Source organism: Porites lutea, chromosome 1, assembly GCF_958299795.1.
Source record: "Porites lutea chromosome 1, jaPorLute2.1, whole genome shotgun sequence".
NCBI lineage: Eukaryota > Metazoa > Cnidaria > Anthozoa > Scleractinia > Poritidae > Porites > Porites lutea.
The window spans coordinates 2964827-2989093 of record NC_133201.1 but is presented as its reverse complement, the minus strand read 5'-3'; the positions used below and the strand labels follow the sequence as shown (position 1 = coordinate 2989093).

General features: G+C 38.7%; 1 long non-coding RNA gene across 1 annotated transcript; it reads left to right on the top strand.

Moving 5' to 3' along the window:
* Positions 1–7224: 7224 nt before the first annotated feature.
* On the top strand, positions 7225–14783 carry LOC140933970 (uncharacterized). The gene is made up of 4 exons (XR_012165096.1): positions 7225–7275; positions 12028–12152; positions 13574–13706; positions 14620–14783. It is a non-coding gene; the product is annotated as an uncharacterized lncRNA (long non-coding RNA).
* Positions 14784–24267: the final 9484 nt, after the last annotated feature.

The window sequence follows — 24267 nt, the reverse complement described above, 5'->3', positions numbered from 1 at the left end:
GACTCTTCTTATTGAACAGCCAACAATTCGTTGGTGTATATTAAATACTTTTTTATCTCTTGCACGCAAAGCAATTACACTTTTAAAGCCGATCTCTTATCTGGATCATTTAGGAAGGCTAACCTGCGACCAGGCTCTCCACTGGGGGGAAAAGGAACAAAATCGGCGAGCGAAGCGAACCGAGAGGTGTAGTCTAAGGAGGAGGAAAGGTGGCGCCGCCCTTCCCCCTCCCCAGGACATCGCTGGCCTCGCTTCGCTCGCTGATATTTTTCCCATTTCACCCCGTTTTTTGCCTTTTTCTCCCACAGCGGAGCCTGGTCCCAAGCTAAGGAAAACCAGCTTTTACAACTCTTACGAGTAAATTTGAATTCTTGACGCAGTAAAATTTGCAACGCGTTTACAGCAAACTATGCAGACATGACACGTGGCCATTTTTCGAGCGATTTAATGTTATGGCGTTTGCCGTTTTCATCGAGAATCTCAAGAGAGGCGTTTTTAATTAATTCGTTGAAAACTGACATGAGAGCAAACCGTACTTCTTTATCATTGTAGGATCGATAATCGACGTTAAACCGCAAGCAGCCGTTGGCCGTAAACTTGACGCCTAATGCTCTGATATTAGACAGTTCAAGCACCAAGTCTACGGCGAACGGGAAATGGTTGCTTCTGTTTTGCCGTCGGTAAGCATCGCGTCTCGTGCTTTAAGTCAGTGTATATCCCAAATGAATGGAATCTCAGCACTCCCTGCCATCGGAATGGAGTACATCTCGGGCAGTAAGATAGTATGAAATGGAGGTAAACTCAAGAATTCAGTTTTGTGACTGCACTGCAACTTTGAAACTATTTAAGCCGCTTTGTGCAGGGGCACCCAACGACAATATAGTTCAAAACCACTTAAACAATTAGCATTGTTAAACGTATTTTCGTAGTTAAACGGTAGATATAGGCATATTTTTATCCCCTAAAAATTTTTCATCTGTTCGGATTTCCTAGCTGAAAGTCTAGTGATCCGACATGTACAATTATAGGGATCAAAACAGACCTTTTCGAAAATTTCATCCAGAAAAAAGGCTCCCGAAAATTCTAGGCGACTTTTTAAGGCTATAAATCCGTTGAAAATGGGCAATTATACCAATTTTTAGATGTTCGAAAATCCTAGGAGAGGCAGGCAAGCAAGAAATTTTACAACAAATGTTTCGAATAGTCTAGATCTCAAATCGTCTTTTGAACAGATACTTTCCGGAAATTGACGTTGGGTGCCCCTGTTCTTGAAAGGCCAGGAAAATGTTTTTCGTAAAATTCGTAAAAGTAGCTCCTTATACTCTAATTTAACATAACCAAATTTAACAAACGCGCTAACTACTGTATGGTCATGTATCAGTATGTAAAGTCTTGATTTTGTCCTGTTTCTCCACATAGGTATTTTCCTGTTTTGATCTTTTGTTAATAATTAACTTGTACTTAAATTCTTGCTTGGGAAATTCTTTGCTTGCCGTTGTTAGATGTTAATTTTTCATAAGTGGTCGGGTTTGTGATGTTAGAGCTGACTTTGGTTCATTGGTCTCGTTGAAGTTCCTGTTTGGGTTTGTTAACTAACCAGCGTTTTAGTTTTTACAACTGCAATTGTTTGTAGCCTCTTGCCGATCGAACCCATGTAGCTTCAGTAATACCAAAACATTACCCATACCGAGTTGACCTAGTTTTTATTCCCACGGTCAGCTACATGTCCAGCTTTGGCTATAAAAACCGTCAGTAAACGTTACTATTTTACTTGTTAGTAGCAAGAAGCGTAATGAGAGATTGACAGGCATAATGAGCATAATGGACTTTGGAAAGAGAATCACGTTCCGCGATGATATTGTTGTGAAGTGTTTTGAAAGTTATGATAATTAAGAATTTGTTCGTGCTTAGCTTGCCTATATGGAGTTATGGATGCACGTGGGAAGTTTGGAGAGCACGAAAAAGATGCGTAAGAGTTGCTCAAGGCGTAGAAACAAACGTTTCTATTGGCTGGTTACAAACACGCCACAATCGTCTAGTTTGAAAGAAAATTTTTTCTGTAGAACTGAGAACGAAAATTTGCTTATTTATTCGTTAACGATCAATGGAAACTAAACAGAAACAATGGTAGACGAGTCTTAAAGTCTAAAGTTAAAATACTCACATGCTCGTAAGAAGTCGTGGAGCATGGTTTGGATTCGTTGAAAATATGTTTATGTTTCAGCAATTATTGGTGTTGGTATCTACTGCATTGAGGCTGGGGAATATAAAGTATTTGATTCTCATGCTAGAGATACGTATCATAACAGTCATAGTGAAGGGACATGTGTATTGTTGGAAATACCATCCATGCATAAATTAGTACAATATTTTCAGACTCTACATAGGAATGAGGATGTCTATGAACTTAAAGGTGTACATATTGCCACCTTTGAGCCTCATCTTTTCTCAAGCAATGTTGAACATTGTAGTGTATCAAATGTTAATAGTTACCAATGTTCCTGTAAACAGTGCTGCCCTATAGCAGTTTATGCAATGTGCGTGTGTTACTCTCTTATTAATCATTGTGGATACTGGACTTAAGAAACTTTATTTGCCCTTGTTAGTAACCGCAATACCCTGTACAATGTGATGGGGGTGAAAACACATCTGTCAGTCAATCTTCCTCAAAGTGTCAGTATCAGTGGAGCTGAGATAAACTTTACTCTCTGGGTTGTAACCACTTATGTCCTATGTTTCAATTTGGCTCCAAGCATGTCGGTATTGAAGATGTACATATTTTCAGACATTGTCATGAAATAACAGGATTTGTTGTTGTGGATTGGGACATACTGTATAAGCTGTGTGGTTTAGCAAACCAGTGGAGTAAAGGATTTATCTTCTCTGGTAAGATATGATGACAGTTGTTTAGCTGCAATAAGGCATGTTCAAAGTATCCTACGCGTAGTACGACAACGCCCAAATATACCAAATATACGCTCCCACAGCGTCTTGTTTGTCTTGTTATTCTAGAGTAATTGTCCTGCTTCAGTCGGATTGTTCGGCGATGACAAAAGTGGATAATTTTTCCGGCGCTATTGAGCTTACTTTATAATTAACTTGTTTTGTAAAGGATAAACAAGCGTTAAAAACGGAGGACACTTTATTCAAATTGGATATTTCCCGACACAGACCAATTTGTGGTCTTTTTTGAGCTGAATGTTTAGTCTTTAAGGCAGACTTTTCAACGATTCAGGCTCTAATTTTTTGCGAGACCTGGAAACATCTTCACTGCTTTTGCTGTTGGTTTGAGTGGCTAGAAGCGAAATTCCAAAAATGCTGGAAAGGTTTTTCTCATCAAATCAGCAAATATTTGAATGGCTAAAAAGGTGGTCCCATATTCAAGGCCAGTGATTGACAAGCTGCCAATCAAATTGACTGAAACTTACATCCTTGCATTTGTCAAAGAAGTTCAAGTAGTATCAGCATATATACAAACCCTCACGGAAAAAGGTTAAAAACAGTTGTCTTGAGAGCTTCCTACTTTTGCCTGTTACTAATGCACTTTTATTGGTAAAAAATCTGATTAAACCAGTTGGGTGGGCTATCTCCCCCCATAAAGATCCAAACTATGAACCAGTTTGTCATTTTGAGTTTTGGGGTAGACCCTTTAAACTGGCCAAGTTTCATTGAAATCAGAGAGATAGCGTGTGTAGCACACATGCCTGATGCACCCATGGACTCACCCAGTCTTAAGCTTAGATTAATTTTCATGTCCACAAATTTGGAATATAGAGCAAGAGAAAGACAGAGAAAAAGAGGCAGCAGGCCAGCGAAGCTCAACGAGAAAAAGGGCGACAGAAATGTAGAGCGACAGACAAAAAATACAAAGGAGACAGTTTTTTGTTGGAAAACAAAAATGAAAATTTTGTAGCGGCGGTGACTAAATGAGAAATGCCAGCGGCCACCAATGCAAGGTAAAAATGAGCGACAATGAAAAAAAAGGGAACGAAGAACACGTACGACAGTTCCTCCAAAAAACGTGTAACTAAGACGTTTTTGGAAGTTTCACGTTGTAGTCGTGCAAAACAACGGCAAAGAAATGTACAAAAAAGTGTGCTGCACGTGCAAAGTTGCTTCTTTGCTAATTATACCTATTGTTGTTTTTCACCGTTGTTCGGCGTTGCCTTCGCCGCTTAACATTACACGATTTTACATTTTGTTTGAACAAACTTTAAATATTATCGAGAGCTCCGCTTTTAGCCCTGGCTAGATCTATATATTACGCTTCTTTCAACTAACAAGTACGATAATAACGTTTACTGACGGTTTTTATAGCCAAAGCTGGACAAATAAAAACTATAGGTCAACTCGATATGGGTAATGTTTTGGTATTACTGAAGCCACATGGTTGCGATCGGCAAGAAGCTACAAACAATTGCAGTTGTAAAAACTAAAACTTAGTTAACAAACCCAAACAGAAACTTCAACGAGACCAATGAACCAAAGTCAGCTCTAACATCACAAACCCACGACCACTTATGAAAAATTAACGTCTCACAACGGCAAGCGAAGAATTTCCCAAGCAAAAATTCAAGTACAAGTAAAACAAAAGATCAAAACAGGAAAATACCTATGTGGAGAAACAGGACAAAATCAAGACTTTACATACTGATACAGGACCATACAGTAGTTAGCGCGTTTGTTAAATTTGGTTATGTTAAATTAGAGTATAAGGAGCTACTTTCACGAATTTTACGAAAAACATTTTCCAGCTAATTTGCATAAAATGTTTTCACGCTTCAAAGCTCGTCATGACGACCACTTATGAAAAATTAACATCTGACAACGGCAAGCGAAGAATTTCCTAAGCAAAAATTCAAGTACTGAAGTAAAAAAAAAGATCAAAACAGGAAAATACCTATGTGGAGAAACAGGACAAAATCAAGACTAACTTTGACCCACGTAATGAAACAAAAACGAAAGTTGAGACATTAAACACCACTTTGAAAATACTTCTGATGATGGCAAGCAAAACTTTCTAAATATTTCAGAACAATATCATCGAACGTGATTCTCTTTTTCCAAAGACCATTATTCTCAATGCCTGTCACTGAATCAACATCAATGGTTTATCTGTCAGAAACGTGTCCAGTTTCAACCCAGAGACACCTTAAAAAGTCATCATTCGCTTATTTTCGTGTAGTCTGCTTCGTCCAAGGATTCGTTGAATAAGAGTTCATCAGGTAAGTTTTAGATTTAAACTACCGATTAGAAGGCATTATAGAAGAAGAAGAGGAAGAAGAAGAAAAAGTAACCCATAAGATCAAGATAGCAGAAACGAAAAGACTTTCGTTAATTTTGCAGACATGATTCGACGGCACATCCGTCATGACAGCAGTGTTGCACATTTTAATATCCGGCACTATAATTTTTTTTTAACTTGCGGCGGGGTTGTAGAGGGGACAAACTAAACTCCCATTCTACGGCTACTCTCCTTTCATTTACGTAAAACTTGTACATGCACACTGTAAAACCTTACTTAGGATGTAACAATCATAAATACAATAAGATGAGGCTATTATTGTACATTTGGACTGAGCTTAGATATTAACCTCTTAGTTGTAAGGAATCCAATTTTAACTCCGCTAATATTTCCGTGCACTGTTTTTCACTGACACAAATTAGTCGCGAAGACTCACCTGCACATATTCCATTACATGACATAAACGTCCTTTACCAGATTAGATACGGAGCGAGCATACTCTAAACTATCGGTCTCACCAGAACCGTGAAAGCCAGGGCGGATAAAGTCGCTATACCAACCGGGTTCCGAGACCCAAATGTACTTAGAATAAAGAGACGAAAAAACAGAGCTGAACATGTCATCATGAAAATATAGTGCGTAAATAAAGATTTTGTTCATAGCAGCTAAATAGTTTATAGGGCAAGCACGCGCGCTATGTTATAAAGTAACTTTCAAAATACTTCACAACAATATCATCGAACGTGATTCTCTTTTTAAAGACCCTTATGCTCATTATGCCTGTCAATCTCTTCTTACGCTTCTTGCTACTAACAAGTAAAATAGTAACGTTTACTGACGGTTTTTATAGCCAAAGCTGGACATGTTTGGGTAGCTGACCGTGGGAGTAAAAACTACCGTAAAATTCCGAAAATAAGCCCCTCCATGTATAAGCCCCTCCAAATATAATCCCCCCAAACCGGTAACGCAAAAAACGCTCCGTTAAATCGCCCCTCCAAATATAAGCCCCCCGGGGGCTTGCACTTGGAAAATTGCCCTCAAATACAAAGTAAAACAGAGCAAAAACGGTAAATTTACTTCCAAATAAAAGGCTAGCCCATTCGATTTTGAAACGCAAATTTCCCTCCGTAGATAAGCCCCTCCGAATATAAGCCCCTCCAAAACAAAGCTTCACAGGAAGGGAGAAGGTTCTTTGCTTTTAAGCGAATTCGAATGTCCTCGTACTATTTCAATTAAACAACAACACCACATTTATATATATATAAAAAAAAACTTACCCTCGACATGGTACCCTCGAACCTCGACAAAAAGATAGACTCGACAAACCCGACCACTTATGAAAACATCTGACAACGGCAAGCGAAGAATTTCCTAAGCAAAAATTCAGGTACAAGTAAAGCAAAAGATCAAAACAGGAAAATACCTATGTGGAGAAACAGGACAAAATCAAGACTTTACATACTGATACAGGACCATACAGTAGTTAGCGCGTTTGTTAAATTTGGTTATGTTAAATTAGAGGATAAGGAGCTACTTTCACGAATTTTACGAAAAACATTTTCCAGCTAATTTGCATAAAATGTTTTCACGCTTCAAAGCTCGTTATGACGACCACTATGAAAAATTATATCTGACAACGGCAAGCGAAGAATTTCCTAAGCAAAAATTCAAGCACTGAAGTAAAAAAAAAGATCAAAACAGGAAAATACCTATGTGGAGAAACAGGACAAAGTCAAGACCAACTTTGACCCACGTAATGAAACAAAAACGAAAGTTGAGACATTAAACACCCCTTTGAAAATACTTCTGATGATGGCAAGCAAAACTTTCAAAATATTTCAGAACAATATCATCGAACGTGATTCTCTTTTTCCAAAGACCATTATTCTCAATGCCTGTCAATCAACATCAATGGTTTATCTATCAGAAACGTGTCCAGTTTCAACCCAGAGACACCTTAAAAAGTCATCATTCGCTTATTTTCGTGTAGTCTGCTTCGTCCAAGGATCCGTTGAATAAGAGTTCATCAGGTAAGTTTTAGATTTAAACTACCGATTACAAGGCATTATAGAAGAAGAAGAAGAAGAAGAAAAAGTAATCCTTAAGGTCAAGATAGCAGAAACGAAAAGACTTTCGTTAATTTTGCAGACACGTTTCGACAGCACATCTGTCATGACAGCAGTGTTTCACATTTTGAAATCCGGCGCTATAAATTTTTTTAACTAGCGGCGGGGTTGTGGAAGGGACAAACTTCACTCCCATTCTAGGGCTACTCTCCTTTCATTTACGTAAAACTTGTACATGCACACTGCAAAACCTTACTTAGGATGTAATAATCATAAATACAATAAGATGAGGCTATTATTGTACATTTGGACTGAGCTTAGATATTAACCTCTTAGTTGTAAGGAATCTGATTTTAACTCCGCTAATATTTCCGTGCACTGTTTTTCACTGTCACAAATTAGTCGCGAAGACTCACCTGCACATGTTCCATTACATGACATAAACGTCCCTTACCAGATTAGATACGGAGCTGGCATACTCTAAACTATCGGTCTCACCAGAACCGTGAAAGCCAGGGCGGATAAAGTCGCTATACCAACCGGGTTCCGAGACCCAAATGCCGTGACTTAGGATAAAGAGACGAAAAACCCAGCTGAACACGTCATCATGAAAATAAAGTGCGTAAATAAAGATTTTGTTCATAGCAGCTAAATAGTATATAGGGCAAGCACGCGCGCTATGTTATAACGTAACTTTCAAAATACTTCACAACAATATCATCGAACGTGATTCTCTTTTTAAAGACCCTTATGCTCATTATGCCTGTCAATCTCTTCTTACGCTTCTTGCTACTAACAAGTAAAATAGTAACGTTTACTGACGGTTTTTATAGCCAAAGCTGGACATGTTTGGGTAGCTGACCGTGGGAATAAAAACTACTGTAAAATACCGAAAATAAGCCCCTCCATGTATAAGCCCCTCCAAATATAACCCCCCCAAACCGGTAACGCAAAAAACCCTCCGTTAAATCGCCCGTCCAAATATAAGCCCCCCGGGGGCTTGTACTTTGAAAATTGCCCTCAAATACAAAGTAAAACAGAGCAAAAACGGTAAATTTACTTCCAAATAAAAGGCTAGCCCATTCGATTTTGAAACGCAAATTTCCCTCCGTAGATAAGCCCCTCCAAAAAAAAGCTTCACAGGAAGGGAGAAGGTTTTTTGCAAAGGTTCTTTGCTTTTAAGCGAATTCGAATGTCCACGTACTAGTTCAATTAAACAACAACACCACATTTATATATATATATATATATATATATATAAAAAAACTTACCCTCGACATGGTACCCTCGAACCTCGACAAAAAGATAGACTCGACAAACCCGACCACTTATGAAAACATCTGACAACGGCAAGCGAAGAATTTCCTAAGCAAAAATTCAAGTACAAGTAAAGCAAAAGATCATAACAGGAAAATACCTATGTGGAGAAACAGGACAAAATCAAGACTTTACATACTGATACAGAGCCATACAGTAGTTAGCGCGTTTGTTAAATTTGGTTATGTTAAATTACAGTATAAGGGGCTACTTTTACGAATTTTACGAAAAACATTTTCCAGCTAATTTGCATAAAATGTTATCTCGCTTCCAAGCTCGTCATGACAAACCCGACCACTTATGAAAAGTTAACATCTTGACAACGGCAAGCGAAGAATTTCCTAAGCAAAAATTCAAGTACTGAAGTAAAACAAAAGATCAAAACAGGAAAATACCTATGTGGAGAAACAGGACAAAATCAAGACTAACTTTGACCCACGTAATGAAACAAAAACGAAAGTTGAGACAGATCTTAAAAACCACTTTGAAAATACTTCTGACAATGGCAAGCAAAACTTTCAAAATATTTCAGAACAATATCATCGAACGTGATTCTCTTTTTCCAAAGACCATTATTCTCAATGCCTGTCACTGAATCAACATCAATGGTTTATCTGTCAGAAACGTGTCCAGTTTCAACCCAGAGACACCTTAAAACGGTATCATTCGCTTATTTCTGTGTAGTCTGCTTCGTCTAAGGATTCGTTGAATAAGAATTCACCAGGTAAGTTTTAGATTTAAACCACCGATTAGAAGGCATTATAGAAGAAGAAGAGAAAGAAGAAGAAGAAAAAGTAATCGATAAGGTCAAAATAGCAGAAACAAAAAGACTTTCGTTAATTTTGCAGACACGTTTCGACAGCACATCCGTCATGACAGCAGTGTTGCACATTTTGAAATCCGGCACTATAACAATTTTTTAACTTGCGGCGGGGTTGTAGAAGGGACAAACTTCACTCCCATTCTAGGGCTACTCTCCTTTTATTTACGTAAAACTTGTAGATGCACACGGTAAAACCTTAGTTAGGATGTAATAATCATAAATACAACTATAAGATGAGGCTATTATTGTACATTTGGACCGAGCTTGGATATTGAGCTCTTAGTTATCAGGAATCCAATTTTAACTCCGCTAATATTTCCGTGAACTGTTTTTCACTGTCACAAATTAGTCGCGAAGGCTCACCCGCACATATTCCATTACATGATATAAACGTCCTTTACCAGATTAGATACGGAGAGAGCATACTCTAAACTATCGGTCTCACCAGAACCGTGAAAGCCAGGGCGGATAAAGGTTGGTTGGTAAACGAGCGCGTCCGGGCAAAAAGGTGTGATGCAGTGGACTGGGACTCTGCTTAGAAATGTCGCCTGTTTTCGACTTCCGTCAGGGGCTTGAGATGTGGTTTGTCCGTTAGACACTGCCACTGTTACTGAATCATGGCGCCTTGAGTTGTTTTCTTGCACTTCTTCCTCGTTCCTTTGTGCTGGTACCCTTTCTTCGAGAGGCAAATGTTCCTAATTTTTTTGCGAGAGGTTTAGTTGGAGTAGACAAACATCTCTTTCAAATGGTTTCTCTGGTTACTTCCATGACTCTACCATTGAATCATATTTTCGTTCTATTGCTCGCCAATGCAGTGGACTGGAACTTAGGAATTTCATTATTGATCTGATGGATCAGACTGTCGAGGTCTTTACTAAAGGCAGTGAGTGAAGTGTTGTCGGTAATGAGTCGTGTTTCCAGTAGGATGTGGCTCTGCTGAAATCATTAATATAGATCATAAAAAGAATTGAGCCTAGACAGATCCTTGCGGTACTCCTAATTTGATAGCTTGAATATCTGAAAAAACACTGTCCACATAAACTTTTTCCTTCTATGCTAAAGCTAAGATTTGAACCCGGCACAAATTTTCCAGGCCTACGATTCCGTAGAGGGACAGTTTAGATAAAAGAATGGAATGATTTATGGTATCAAAAATTTTACTAGGGTCTAAGAAGAGCGTTACAGCAAATTCACCATTATTAAGGCTTTTGGCAATTTGTTCAATTAAGTCAACTAAACAGCCAGTGGTATTTTTTCCTGGTCCAAAAACCATACTGACTGGGCACAAAAACATCGTGGATAGAAATATGAAATATTAATTTGTTAAGTACTCATTTTTCAAAAATTTTACTCAATGTAGGGAGCACTGAGGTTGGACGATAATTAGTGCAAAGCATGTGAGAGCCCTCTTTAAAGACTGACACAACCTCTGTAATCTTAAGGCTATCAGGAAACCTTCCCTGAATTAATGATAGATTTATTATATGTGTTAAAGGCTTGACAATTTCTAAAGCTCCTACTCAAATAACAGAAAAGGATGGACCTTATCTGCACCAAACAATTTTTTTCCGTCGAGGTTTCCTAGTAACAGAAACACCTCAACTTTACTGATTTGAGTGAATTTAAACTTGTTCTTATACTGAGTTAAATATGATTTATAGTGACGGTTGGATTTAGGCAGGGAAGTTGCTTTTTTATAGAAACTATTTTGTTCCGATACAATTTGTATTTGTTATACCATGTTAAATAATGCTTTAAGAGCCACATTTTTTATAAAACTTATCACGCGTTTTCATTGACGTTTTTAAGCCAGACGTTATCCAAGATTTGGAAGATTTATTTGTGATATTCTCCTCTTATAGTGCTTGTCGAAAAGCCAACTAGTTTGTTTTGCAGTTTATAACTCGATCATGTCGATCGGCGTTTGTTATTAGTCTTGGTAACCCAACGTAGTTTTCTTCGAAACCCGCGCCTCGGGACTCGGAGCAAAGCGCAGGAAAGTTTATTTCTGGGCTTTACAACAAGAAATATACCCTTGTGCTGGTTGTGACATGGTTGTGATGGTTGAGCAGGTTGTGGGCGGTGCGGGGATTTTTTACGGGTCCAGGTGGGACTTGTCATACTTGACATGTGGGAGTTGTGTGATTGTAATATTGCTTGTGGAAGTTGTCTGAGCTATGTAGGTCAGTGAGTCTGGTTCTGGGCGTTGTGCTGGTTGCGGGAGTTGGGCGGCGTTTTATTTTACTGCTAGCCGGGGAAGGGTTTTTTCATCCTCTCTTATATAAAATCCTTTTTAAATGTCTGTGGAAACATAGGCTATAGAAAACATGGGTTTCGACTACACGAAGATTAAATTTTTTATACGTCAAAAACTTGTGACAAATATAACATGGGCGCGCACTTTCCGTGAAGAGTTTTATGGCGATATTTCGCGTTACGTCACCTATTGATATTAATGTACCAAACAAACGCTCATTGGTTCTTCAAACAATGGGTTCTTTTTGTATCAGTGGTTGGCAAGTTTGAATAACAAACACAATTTTTACAAAAAAGAAATATCCGTGTATTTTTTACAGCTTCCAAACATATTTCTGCAGTCAGAGTAGACTACGCATGCACCTTGTCAGTCATTTCAAAATGAAGTCTGCCATCATTATGGTCTTACTTGCCCTGGTGGCTGTGACGCAGGCCAACAAAGCAGGTATGAATAATAATAATAATAATAATTAAAAATTTAAAACGCGCCTTTTCCATGCAAATATGATCAAAAGCGCGCAAGGGAATAACATATACGGTTGTATCAATCGCGTTTTCACGGCTCAAAAATATATTTACAACAGTACCAAGAAAAAAAATATGGGTATACTTTTGCATTAAGTATCACATTGAGAATTCGGCTTTCGCATATGAAAAATTATGCAGATCTCGGACGAAATACGTTATCCACCTCGGTCAAGAATACTCTCCTTGATCTCCATAATTCTTCATATCATACTCACTCTCATCCAATAGTTGTTGAATACAAAAATTAGGTAATAGAGGTAACTAGGACTACCTATACTAATTCAAATAATTCTTCACAATAAGGTCTATAATTGGCGCCGTATTGGGACGCAACGGGCTAATATTTTCTATTCTTAGTTTTGTAGCTAGTCCTAACCACTCCTATCCCCAGAAATAAAGAGATGAGTGATAGAGGTGCATTTGTAGATCAATTTAGATATACCAAGGGGGAGGGGGTACTCCGGAGATGATCGAAATGGGGAAAAATCAAAACCAAAAAAAATGTCCACGGATGTCTAGCGATTTTTTTCAGAATTTACTCCCTTAAGGCTGGTTTTCACTGCGACGGAGTCGGAGTCGGAGTCGGAGTCATAATCAGAAGCGTAGAGCTTATGATCTAGTGAAAACAGCGTTCCGATTCCGTTTACGACTCCGTCGCTTACGTTCCGCTTATGATCTAGCGAAAACCAGATTGTCCGAGTCGTCAGCAGATGCAGAAACACTTAACCAATCACAAAGCGTGGGAACGAGCATTGTGATTGGTTTATCCTTCCGCTTCTTCGTCCGACTCCGACAATCTGGTTTTCACTAGATCATAAGCGGAACGTAAGCGAAGCGGTCGTAAGCGGAGTCGGAAGAAATGGAAACGTTCTGATTCTTCTGACGCCGATTCCGTCGCGCTAATGACTCCGCTTACGACTCCGATTTTTGATTTTCACTAGGTCATAAGCGCTCTTACGACTCCGCTTACGACTACGACTCCGACTCCGACTCCGCCGCTAGTGAAAAGCAGCCTTTAGAAAATGACCCATCCCATCTCGAGAAAAGTTAAATGAGCGGCTCTATTGCCGGAATTACCACGCGCAATACCTTCTGGGTGGTCTATCTACCATTTTGTCTGTTTTCGACGGAGAAAGCTCATTTAGTATTAGGCTGTGCCACAGGCAGGCCAATAAAAAGCATTCGAGAACCCAACCCACTCTTCCCTATCCACTTAGTATGTCAAGAGAAATGATATCAAAGTTCATTCACCAGACCAGTTCATTTGTTGAAATAATGTTAATAAAACAGTATTTTACTTCGAAGAACTTTTAAAGTAAGTTTGCCTGTCCTAAACAGCAAAGTTTTGTGGTGATGTGCCTGGGACGATACCCGTTGAATTCTATGAGGAGTGTCCGCCTGGATTCCCCGTCCGTGACGGTGACGAGTGCTTGTTTGCTACTGATCGTCTGCACATCTGCTGCTGTGAAAGGTAATTAGCACAGAATTTCTAAGATAATAGGTGGGTTCATAATAGACTTTTCAAGTGCACTTAGCGGCCTAGTGGGAACCGGCCTAATTTGTATGACAGCTTACCGCACTGTAGAATAAATAAAGACAGTTTTCGGTCTCTTTCCAAGGCCCTAACATTTTTAATGCATTTAATGTATTCTTCAAAAGTGACTAAAAAAAAGTTCGTTATCAATGTTGTGTAGGCCCAGTGTTTTATTTGGGTTTCCTGGGCATAATAATTTATTTATTTCAATCTTTTTTCTCGTATTTAATGGATTTGTATAGTGTGGCAAATTTGAAAATAAAAGACAGAACAGATAGACAACTTGTTCTAATGTAGCTAAATTCTGAGCCCACAGGCACCTATGTCCAGAAATTCACACAACAACGAAAATGACAAATTTGACAAAATTTTGTCAACAATATGAGGAAAAAATAATAACTAGGAGAATGTGGCGAAATGCAAACATGGCAAAAATTCGCCATCGGTTTTTTGAGTATTCGATGAAATGTCAAGAAGGACCCCTTCAGAAGTGGCAAATTTGAAAACAATGGCGAAATTGGCGAAAATAGTAATGGCGAATTTGGCAAAAATCCGCGAAGAGTTTGGCCAAAAATTCGATGAGATAGCAAGATAGTCCCGTGGTAAGTGGTGAAGTTGACGAATATGGCGGCGGAATCTGTTCAGTGTTTTCAGTTAAGTAGCATTGATCTCATCAGTCTCGATAAAGGAAACGAAGTTAATATCACTGAGTGAAACTGCTACTTTAGCACTAGTCCAAACGTCAGCGAACTGTACCTACAAAGCACGTTTAGTCTCCCTTACCTCTTTGGAAAGAAATGTCTTAGAGCTATGAGGTGAAAACAATTTTGTTTCTTTGCTTCTTTTTCAGTCCTATGACAGAATAATGTGCGTCTTGGAAGTGCGACATGGGATTGTTACGGCCGAAGCCAAATTGTGTAGAGACTCAGTATCTCAGGATGATACGCAGGGGCTTTATAGAAAGGTGTAATATCATTAAAAATGACTCATAACAATAAAACGCATTGAAAACGAGACTCTTTTTATTGAACAGCCAACAATTTGTTGGTGTATATTAAATACTTTTTTATCTCTTGCACTCAAGACAATTACACTTTTAAAGCAGATCTCTTATCTGGATCATTTAGGAAGGCTAACCTGCGACCAGGCTCTCCACTGGGAGGAAAAGGAACAAAATCGGCGAGCGAAGCGAACCGAGAGGTGTAGTCTAAGGAGGAGAAAAGGTGGCGCCGCCCTTCCCCCTCCCCAGGCCACCGCTGGGCTCGCTTCGCTCGCTGATATTTTGTCCCATTTGACCCCGTTTTTTGCCTTTTTCTCCCACAGCGGAGCCTGGTCCCAAGCTAAGGAAAACCAGCTTTTACAACTCTTACGAGTAAATTTGAATTCTTGACGCAGTAAAATTTGCAACGCGTTTACAGCAAACTATGCAGACATGACACGTGACCAATTTTCGAGCGATTTAATGTTATGGCGTTTGCCGTTTTCATCGAGAATCTCAAGAGAGGCGTTTTAATTAATTCGTTGAAAACTGACATGAGTGAAAACCGTAGTTGTTTATCATTGTAGGATCGATAATCGACGTTAAACCGCAAGCAGCCGTTGGCCGTAAACTTGACGCCTAATGCTCCGAAAATTCTAGGCGACTTTTTAAGGGTATAAGTCCGTTGAAAATGGGCAATTATACCATTTTTTAGATGTTCGAAAATCCTAGGAGAGGCAGGCAAGCAAGAAATTTTACAACAAATGTTCCGAATAGTCTAGATCTCAAATCGTCTTTCGAAAAGAAACTTTCCGAAAATTGACGTTGGGTGCCCCTGTTCCTGAAAGGCCAGGAAAATGTTTTTCGTAAAATTCGTAAAAGTAGCTCCCTATACTCTAATATAACATAACCAAATTTAACAAACTCGCTAACTACTGTATGGTCCTGTATCAGTATGTAAAGTCTTGGTTTTGTCCTGTTTCTCCACATAGGTATTTTCCTGTTTTGATCTTTTGTTAATAACTTGTACTTAAATTCTTGCTCGGGAAATTCTTTGCTTGCCGTTGTCAGATGTTAATTTTTCATAAGTGGTCGGGTTTGTGATGTTAGAGCTGACTTTGGTTCATTGGTCACGTTGAAGTTCCTGTTTGGGTTTGTTAACTAACCAGCGTTTTAGTTTTTACAACTGCAATTGTTTGTAGCTTCTTGCCGATCGAACCCATGTAGCTTCAGTAATACCAAAACATTACCCATACCGAGTTGACCTAGTTTTTATTCCCACGGTCAGCTACATGTCCAGCTTTGGCTATAAAAACCGTCGGTAAATGTTACTACTTTACTTGAAGAGAAGCGTAATGAGAGATTGACAGGCATAATTAGCATAATGGACTTTGGAAAGAGAATCACGTTCCGCGATGATATTGTTGTGAAGTGTTTTGAAAGTTATGATAATTAAGAATTTGTTCGTGCTTAGCTTGCCTATATGGAGTTATGGATGCACGCGGGAAATTTGGAGGGCACGAAAAAGATGCGTAAGAGTTGCTCAAGGCGTAGAAACAAACGATTCTATTGGCTGGTTACAAACACGCCACAATCGTCTAGTTTGAAAGAAAATTCTTTCTGTAGAACTGAGAACGAAAATTTGCTTATTTATTCGTTAACGATCAATGGAAACTAAACAGAAGCAATGGTAACGAGTCTTAAAGTCTAAAGTTAAAATACTCATGTGTTCGTAAGAAGTCGTGGAGTATGGTTTGGATTCGCTGAAAATATGTTTATGTTTCAGCAATTATTGGTGTTGGTATCTACTGCATTGAGACTGGGGAATATAAAGTATTTGATTCTCATGCTAGAGATATGTATCATAACAGTCATAGTGAAGGGACATGTGTATTGTTGGAAATACCATCCATGCATAAATTAGTACAATATTTTCAGACTCTACATAGGAATGAGGATGTCTATGAACTTAAAGGTGTACATATTGCCACCTTTGAGCCTCATCTTTTCTCAAGCAATGTTGAACATTGTAGTATATCAAATGTTAATAGTTACCAATGTTCCTGTAAACAGTGCTGCCCTATAGCAGTTTATGCAATGTGCGTGTGTTACTCTCTTATTAATCCTTGTGGATACTGGACTTAAGAAACTTTATTTGCCCTTGTTAGTAACCGCAATACCCTGTACAATGTGATGGGGGTGAAAACACATCTGTCAGTCAATCTTCCTCAAAGTGTCAGTGTCAGTGGAGCTGAGATAAACTTTATTCTCTGGGTTGTAACCACTTATGTCCTATGTTGCAATTTGGCTTCAAGCATGTCGGCATTGAAGATGTGCATATTTTCAAACATTGTCATGAAATGACAGGATTTTTTGTTGTGGATTGGGACATACTGTGTAAGCTGTGTGGTTTAGCAAACCAGTGGAGTAAAGGATTTATCTTCTCTGGTAAGATATGATGACAGTTGTTTAGCTGCAATAAGGCATGTTCAAAGTATCCTACGCGTAGTACGACAACGCCCAAATATACCAAATATACGCTCCCACAGCGTCTTGTTTGTCTTGTTGTTGCAAGCTAGAGTAATATTGTCCTGCTTCAGTCGGATTGTTCGGCGATGACAAAAGTGGATAATTTTTCCGGCGCTATTGAGCTTACTTTATAATTAACTTGTTTTGTAAAGGATAAACAAGCGTTAAAAACGGGGGACACTTTATTCAAATTGGATATTTCCCGACACAGACCAATTTGTGGTCTTTTTTGAGCTGAATGTTCAGTCTTTAAGGCAGACTTTTCAACGATTCAGGCTCTAATTTTTTGCGAAACCTGGAAACATCTTCACCGCTTTTGCTGTTGGTTTGAGTGGCTAGAAGCGAAATACCAAAAATGCTGGAAAGGTTTTTCTCATCAAATCAGCAAATATTTGAATGGCTAAAAAGGTGGTCCCATATTCAAGGCCAGCGATTGACAAGCTGCCAATCAAATTGACTGAAACTTAAATCCTTGCATTTGTCAAAGAAGTTCAAGTAGTATCAACATATATACAAACCCTCACGGAAAAAGGTTAAAAACAGTTGTCCTGAGAGCTTCCTACTTTTGCCTGTTATTAATGCACTTTTATTGGTAAAAAATCTGATTAAACCAGTTGGGTGGGCTATCTCCCCCGATAAAGATCCAAACTATGAACCAGTTTGTCATTTTGAGTTTTGGGGTAGACCCTTTAAACTGGCCAAGTTTCATTGAAATCAGAGAGATAGCATGTGTAGCACACATGCCTGATGCACCCATGGACTCACCCAGTCTTAAGCTTAGATTAATTTTCATGTCCACAAATTTGGAATATAGAGCAAGAGAAAGACAGAGAAAAAGAGGCAGCAGGCCAGCGAAGCTCAACGAGAAAAAGGGCGACAGAAATCTAGAGAGACAGACAAAAAATACAAAGGAGACAGTTTTTTGTCGGAAAACAAAAATGAAAATTTTGTAGCGGCGGTGACTAAATGAGAAATGCTAGCGGCCACCAATGCAAGGTAAAAATGAGCGACAATGAGAAAAAGGGAACGAAGAACACGTACGACAGTTCCTCCAAAAAACGTGTAACTAAGACGTTTTTGGAAGTTTCACGTTGTAGTCGTGCAAACAACGGCAAAGAAATGTACAAAAAAGTGTGCTGCACGAGCAAAGTTGCTTCTTTGCTAATTATACCTATTGTTGTTTTTCACCGTTGTTCGGCGTTGCCTTCGCCGCTTAACATTACACGATTTTACATTTTGTTTGAACAAACTTTAAATATTATCGAGGGCTCCACTTTTAGCCCTGGCTAGATCTATATATTACGCTTCTTCCAACTAACAAGTACAATAGTAACGTTTACTGACGGTTTTTATAGCCAAAGCTGGACAAATAAAAACTATAGGTCAACTCGGTATGGGTAATGTTTTGGTATTACTGAAGCTACATGGTTGCGATCGGCAAGAAGCTACAAACAATGGCAGTTGTAAAAACTAAAACTTAGTTAACAAACCCAAACAGAAACTTCAACGAGACCAATGAACCAAAGTCAGCTCTAACATCACAAACCCACGACCACTTATGAAAAATTAACGTCTCACAACGGCAAGCGAAGAATTTCCCAAGCAAAAATTCAAGTACAAGTTATTAATAAAAGATCAAAACTGGAAAATACCTATGTGGAGAAACAGGACAAAATCAAGACTTTACATACTGATACAGAACCATACAGTAGTTAGCGCGTTTGTTAAATTTGGTTATGTTAAATTAGAGGATAAGGGGCTACTTTTACGAATTTTACGAAAAACGTTTTCCAGCTAATTTGCATAAAATGTTTTCGCGCTTCAAAGCTCGTCATGACGACCACTATGAAAAATTAACATCTGACAACGGCAAGCGAAGAATTTCCTAAGCAAAAAATTCAAGTACTGAAGTAAAACGAAAGATCAAAACAGGAAAATACCTATGTGGAGAAACAGGACAAAATCACGACTAACTTTGACCCACGTAATGAAACAAAAACGAAAGTTGAGACAGATCTTAAAAACCACTTTGAAAATACTTCTGATAATGGCAAGCAAAACTTTCAAAATATTTCACAACAATATCATCGAACGTGGTTCTCTTTTTCCAAAGACCATTATTCTCAATGCCTGTCACTGAATCAACATCAATGGTTTATCTGTCAGAAACGTGTCCAGTTTCAACCCAGAGACACCTTAAAAAGTCATCATTCGCTTATTTTTGTGCAGTCTGCTTCGTTCAAGGATTCGTTGAATAACAGTTCGTCAGGTAAGTTTTAGATTTAAACTACCGATTAGAAGGCATTATAGAAGAAGAAGAGAAAGAAGAAGAAAAAGTAATCGATAAGGTCAAGATAGCAGAAACAAAAAGACTTTCGTTAATTTTGCAGACACGTTTCGACAGCACATCCGTCATGACAGCAGTGTTGCACATTTTGAAATCCGGCACTGTAAAAATTTTTTAACTTGCGGCGGGTTTGTAGAGGGGACAAACTTAACTCCCATTCTAGGGCTACTCTCCTTTCATTTACGTAAAACTTGTACATGGACACTGTAAAACCTTACTTAGGATGTAATAATCATAAATACAATAAGATGAGGCTATTATTGTACATTTGGACCGAGCTTAGATATTGACCTCTTAGTTGTAAAGAATCCGATTTTAACTCCGCTAACTCCGTGCAGTATTTTTCACTGTCACAAATTAGTCGCGAAGACTCACCTGCACATATTCCATTGCATGACATAAACGTCCTTTACCAGATTAGATACGAAGCGAGCATACTCTAAACTATCGGTCTCACCAGAACCGTGAAAGCCAGGGCGGATAAAGTCGCTATACCAACCGGGTTCCGAGACCCAAATGTACTTAGGATAAAGAGACGAAAAACCCAGCTGAACACGTCATCATGAAAATAAAGTGCGTAAATAAAGATTTTGTTCATAGCAGCTAAATAGTATATAGGGCAAGCACGCGCGCTATGTTATAACGTAACTTTCAAAATACTTCACAACAATATCATCGAACGTGATTCTCTTTTTAAAGACCCTTATGCTCATTATGCCTGTCAATCTCTTCTTACGCTTCTTGCTACTAACAAGTAAAATAGTAACGTTTACTGACGGTTTTTATAGCCAAAGCTGGACATGTTTGGGCAGCTGACCGTGGGAATAAAAACTACCTTAAAATTCCGAAAATAAGCCCCTCTATGTATAAGCCCCTCCAAATATAATCCCCCCAAACCGGTAACGCAAAAAACCCTCCGTTAAATCGCCCCTCCAAATATAAGCCCCCGGGGGCTTGTACTTGGAAAATTGCCCTCAAATACAAAGTATAGCAGAGCAAAAACGGTAAATTTACTTCCAAATAAAAGGCTAGCCCATTCGATTTTGAAACGCAAATTTCCCTCCGTAGATAAGCCCCTCCGACTATAAGCCCCCCCAAAAAAGCTTCACAGGAAGGGAGAAGGTTCTTTGCTAAGGTTCTTTGCTTTTAAGCGAATTCGAATGTCCACGTACTATTTCAATTAAACAACAACACCACATTTATATGTATATAAAAAAAAAAAATTACCCTCGACATGGTACCCTCGAACCTCGACAAAAAGATAGACTCGACAAACCCGACCACTTATGAAAACATCTGACAACGGCAAGCGAAGAATTTCCTAAGCAAAAATTCAAGTACAAGTAAAACAAAAGATCAAAACAGGAAAATACCTATGTGGAGAAACAGGACAAAATCAAGACTTTACATACTGATACAGAACCATACAGTAGTTAGCGCGTTTGTTAAATTTGGTTATGTTAAATTAGAGGATAAGGGGCTACTTTTACGAATTTTACGAAAAACATTTTCCAGCTAATTTGCATAAAATGTTATCTCGCTGCAAAGCTCGTCATGACAAACCCGACCACTTATGAAAAATTAACATCTTGACAACGGCAAGCGAAGAATTTCCAAAGCAAGAATTCAAGTACTGAAGTAAAACGAAAGATCAAAACAGGAAAATACCTATGTGGAGAAACAGGACAAAATCAAGAAAATTTTGACCCACGTAATGAAACAAAAACGAAAGTTGAGGCAGATGTTAAAAACCACTTTCAAAATACTTCTGATAATGACAAGCAAAACTTTCAAAATATTTCACAACAATATCATCGAACGTGGTTATCTTTTTCCAAAGACCATTATTCTCAATGCCTGTCACTGAATCAACATCAATGGTTTATCTGTCAGAAACGTGTCCAGTTTCAACCCAGAGACACCTTAAAACGGTATCATTCGCTTATTTTTGTGTAGTCTGCTTTGTTCAAGGATTCGTTGAATAAGAATTCACCAGGTAAGTTTTAGATTTAAACTACCGATTAGAAGGCATTATAAGAGAAGAAGAGAAAGAAGAGGAAGAAAAAGTAATCGATAAGGTCAAAATAGCAGAAACAAAAAGACTTTCGTTAATTTTGCAGACACGTTTCGACAGCACATCCGTCATGACAGCAGTGTTGCACATTTTGAAATCCGGCACTATAATTTTTTTTTTAACTTGCGGCGGCGTTGTGGAAGGCACAAACTTAACTCCCATTCTAGAGCTACTCTCCTTTCATTTACGTAAAACTTGTACATGCACACTGTAAAACCTAACTTAGGATGTAATAATCATAAATACAATAAGATGAGGCTATTATTGTACATTTGGACCGAGTTTAGATATTGACCTCTTAGTTGTAAGGAATCCAATTTTAACACGGCTAATATTTCCGTGAACTGTTTTTCACTGTCACAAATTAGTCAAGAAGGCTCACCTGCACATATTCCATTACATGACATAAACGTCCCTTACCAGATTAGATACGGAGCGAGCATACTCTAAACTATCGGTCTCACCAGAACCGTGAAAGCCAGGGCGGATAAAGGTTGGGCAGTGAAACGAGCGCGTCCGGGCAAAAAGGTGTGATGCAGTGGACTGGGACTTTGCTTAGAAATGTCGCCTGTTTGCGACTTCGGTCAGGGCTTGCGATGTGGTTTGTCCGTTAGACACTACCACTGTCACTGAATCATGGCAGCTTGAGTTGTTTTCTTGCACTTCTTTCTCGTTCCTTTGTGCTGGTACGCTTTCTCCGAGAGGCAAATGTCCCTAATTTTTTTGCGAGAGGTTTAGTTAGAGTAGACAAACATCTCTTTTAAATGGTTTCTCTGGTTACATCCATGACTCTACCATTGAATCATATTTTCGTTCTATTGCTCGCCAATGCAGTGGACTGGAACTTAGGAATTTCAGTATTTATCTGATGGATCAGACTGTCGAGGTCTTTACTACAAGCAGTGAGTGAAGTGTTGTCGGTAATGAGTCGTGTTTCCACTAGGATGTGGCTCTGCTGAAATCATTAATATAGATCATAAAAAGAATTGCGCCTAGACAGATCCTTGCGGTACTCCTAATTTGATAGCTTGAATATCTGAAAAAACACCGTTCACATAAACTTTTTGCCTTCTATGCTGAAGATGAGATTTGAACCCTGCATAAATTTTCCAGGCCTACGATTCCGTAGAGGGACAGTTTAGATAAAAGAATGGAATGATTCACAATGTCAAAAGCTTTACTAAGGTCTAAGAAGAGCGTTACAGCAAATTCACCATTATCAAGGCCTTTGGCAATTTGTTCGATTAAGTCAACTTAACAGCCAGTGATATTTTTTCCTGGTCTAAAACCATACTGATCGGGCACAAAAATATGGTGGATAGAAATATGAAATATTAATTGGTTAAGTACTCATTTTTCAAAACCTGTGAGCAAATATACCATACGTGCGCACTTTCCATGAAGTGTTTTATGGCGATATTTCGCGTTACGTCACCTATTGATGTAATGTGCCAACCAAATGCTCACTGGCCTCCAAATAACAAACACAATGTTTACAAACAAGTAATATCGTTTTGTTTTTTACAGCTTTTAAACATATTTTGCAGTCATTTTAGACTACGCGTGCACCTTGCCAATCATTTGAAAATGAAGTCTGCCATCGTTATGATCTTACTTGCCATGGTGGCTTTCACCCAGGCCAAACGAACAGGTATGAATAACATATACGGTGGTCAATCAACCGCGTTTTCACTGCTCAAAAATATATTAACAACAGTATAAAGAAAAAAAAATGTCGGTATACTATTGTATTAAGTATCACATTGAGAATTCGGCTTTCGCATATGAAAAAATATGCAGAGCTCGGACGAAATACGTTATCCACCTCGGTCGATAACACACTCCTTGATCTCCATAATTCTTCATATCAAACTCTGTCTCATCCAATAATTGTTGAATACAAAAATTAAGATAACAGAGCTAGGGAGGACTACCTATACTAATTCACATAATTCTTCACAACAAGACGCCTTTAATAGGCGACTGATTGGGCTGCTGCGGACTAATATTTTCTATTCTTAGTTTTGTAGCTAGTCCTAACTATTCTATCCCTAGAAATAGAGAGATAAGTGATAGAGGTGCATTTGTAGATCAAGTTAGATATATCAAGGGGGAGAAGGGTACTCCGGGGTTAAAGTGACAGGGATGGCAAAAATCAAAACCCCCAAAAAAATTTCCTTAGGGGCGTCTAGCGAATTTTTTTCAGAATTTTTTCCCTTTGAAAATGACCCATCCCATCCCAAACTGAAAGGTCAAGGGAGCAGCCCTATTGCAGTGGGTAGGATACGCAATGCCTTCTGGGTGGTCCATCCGCCATTTTGTCTTTTTTTCGACGGAGATCCCTTCTATGGAGAAAGCTCATTTTATAATTGGGCTGGGCCACATGCAACCCACTAAAAAGCGTTCAAGAACCCAACCCACTCCTCCCTACCCACTCAGTATGTCCAGAGGAATGATATAAAAGCAGACCATTGCATTTGCTGAAATAGTGTTAATAAAACAGTATTTTACTTCGAAGAATATTTAACGGTAAGTTTTTCTGTCCTAAACAGAAAATGTTTGTGGTCAG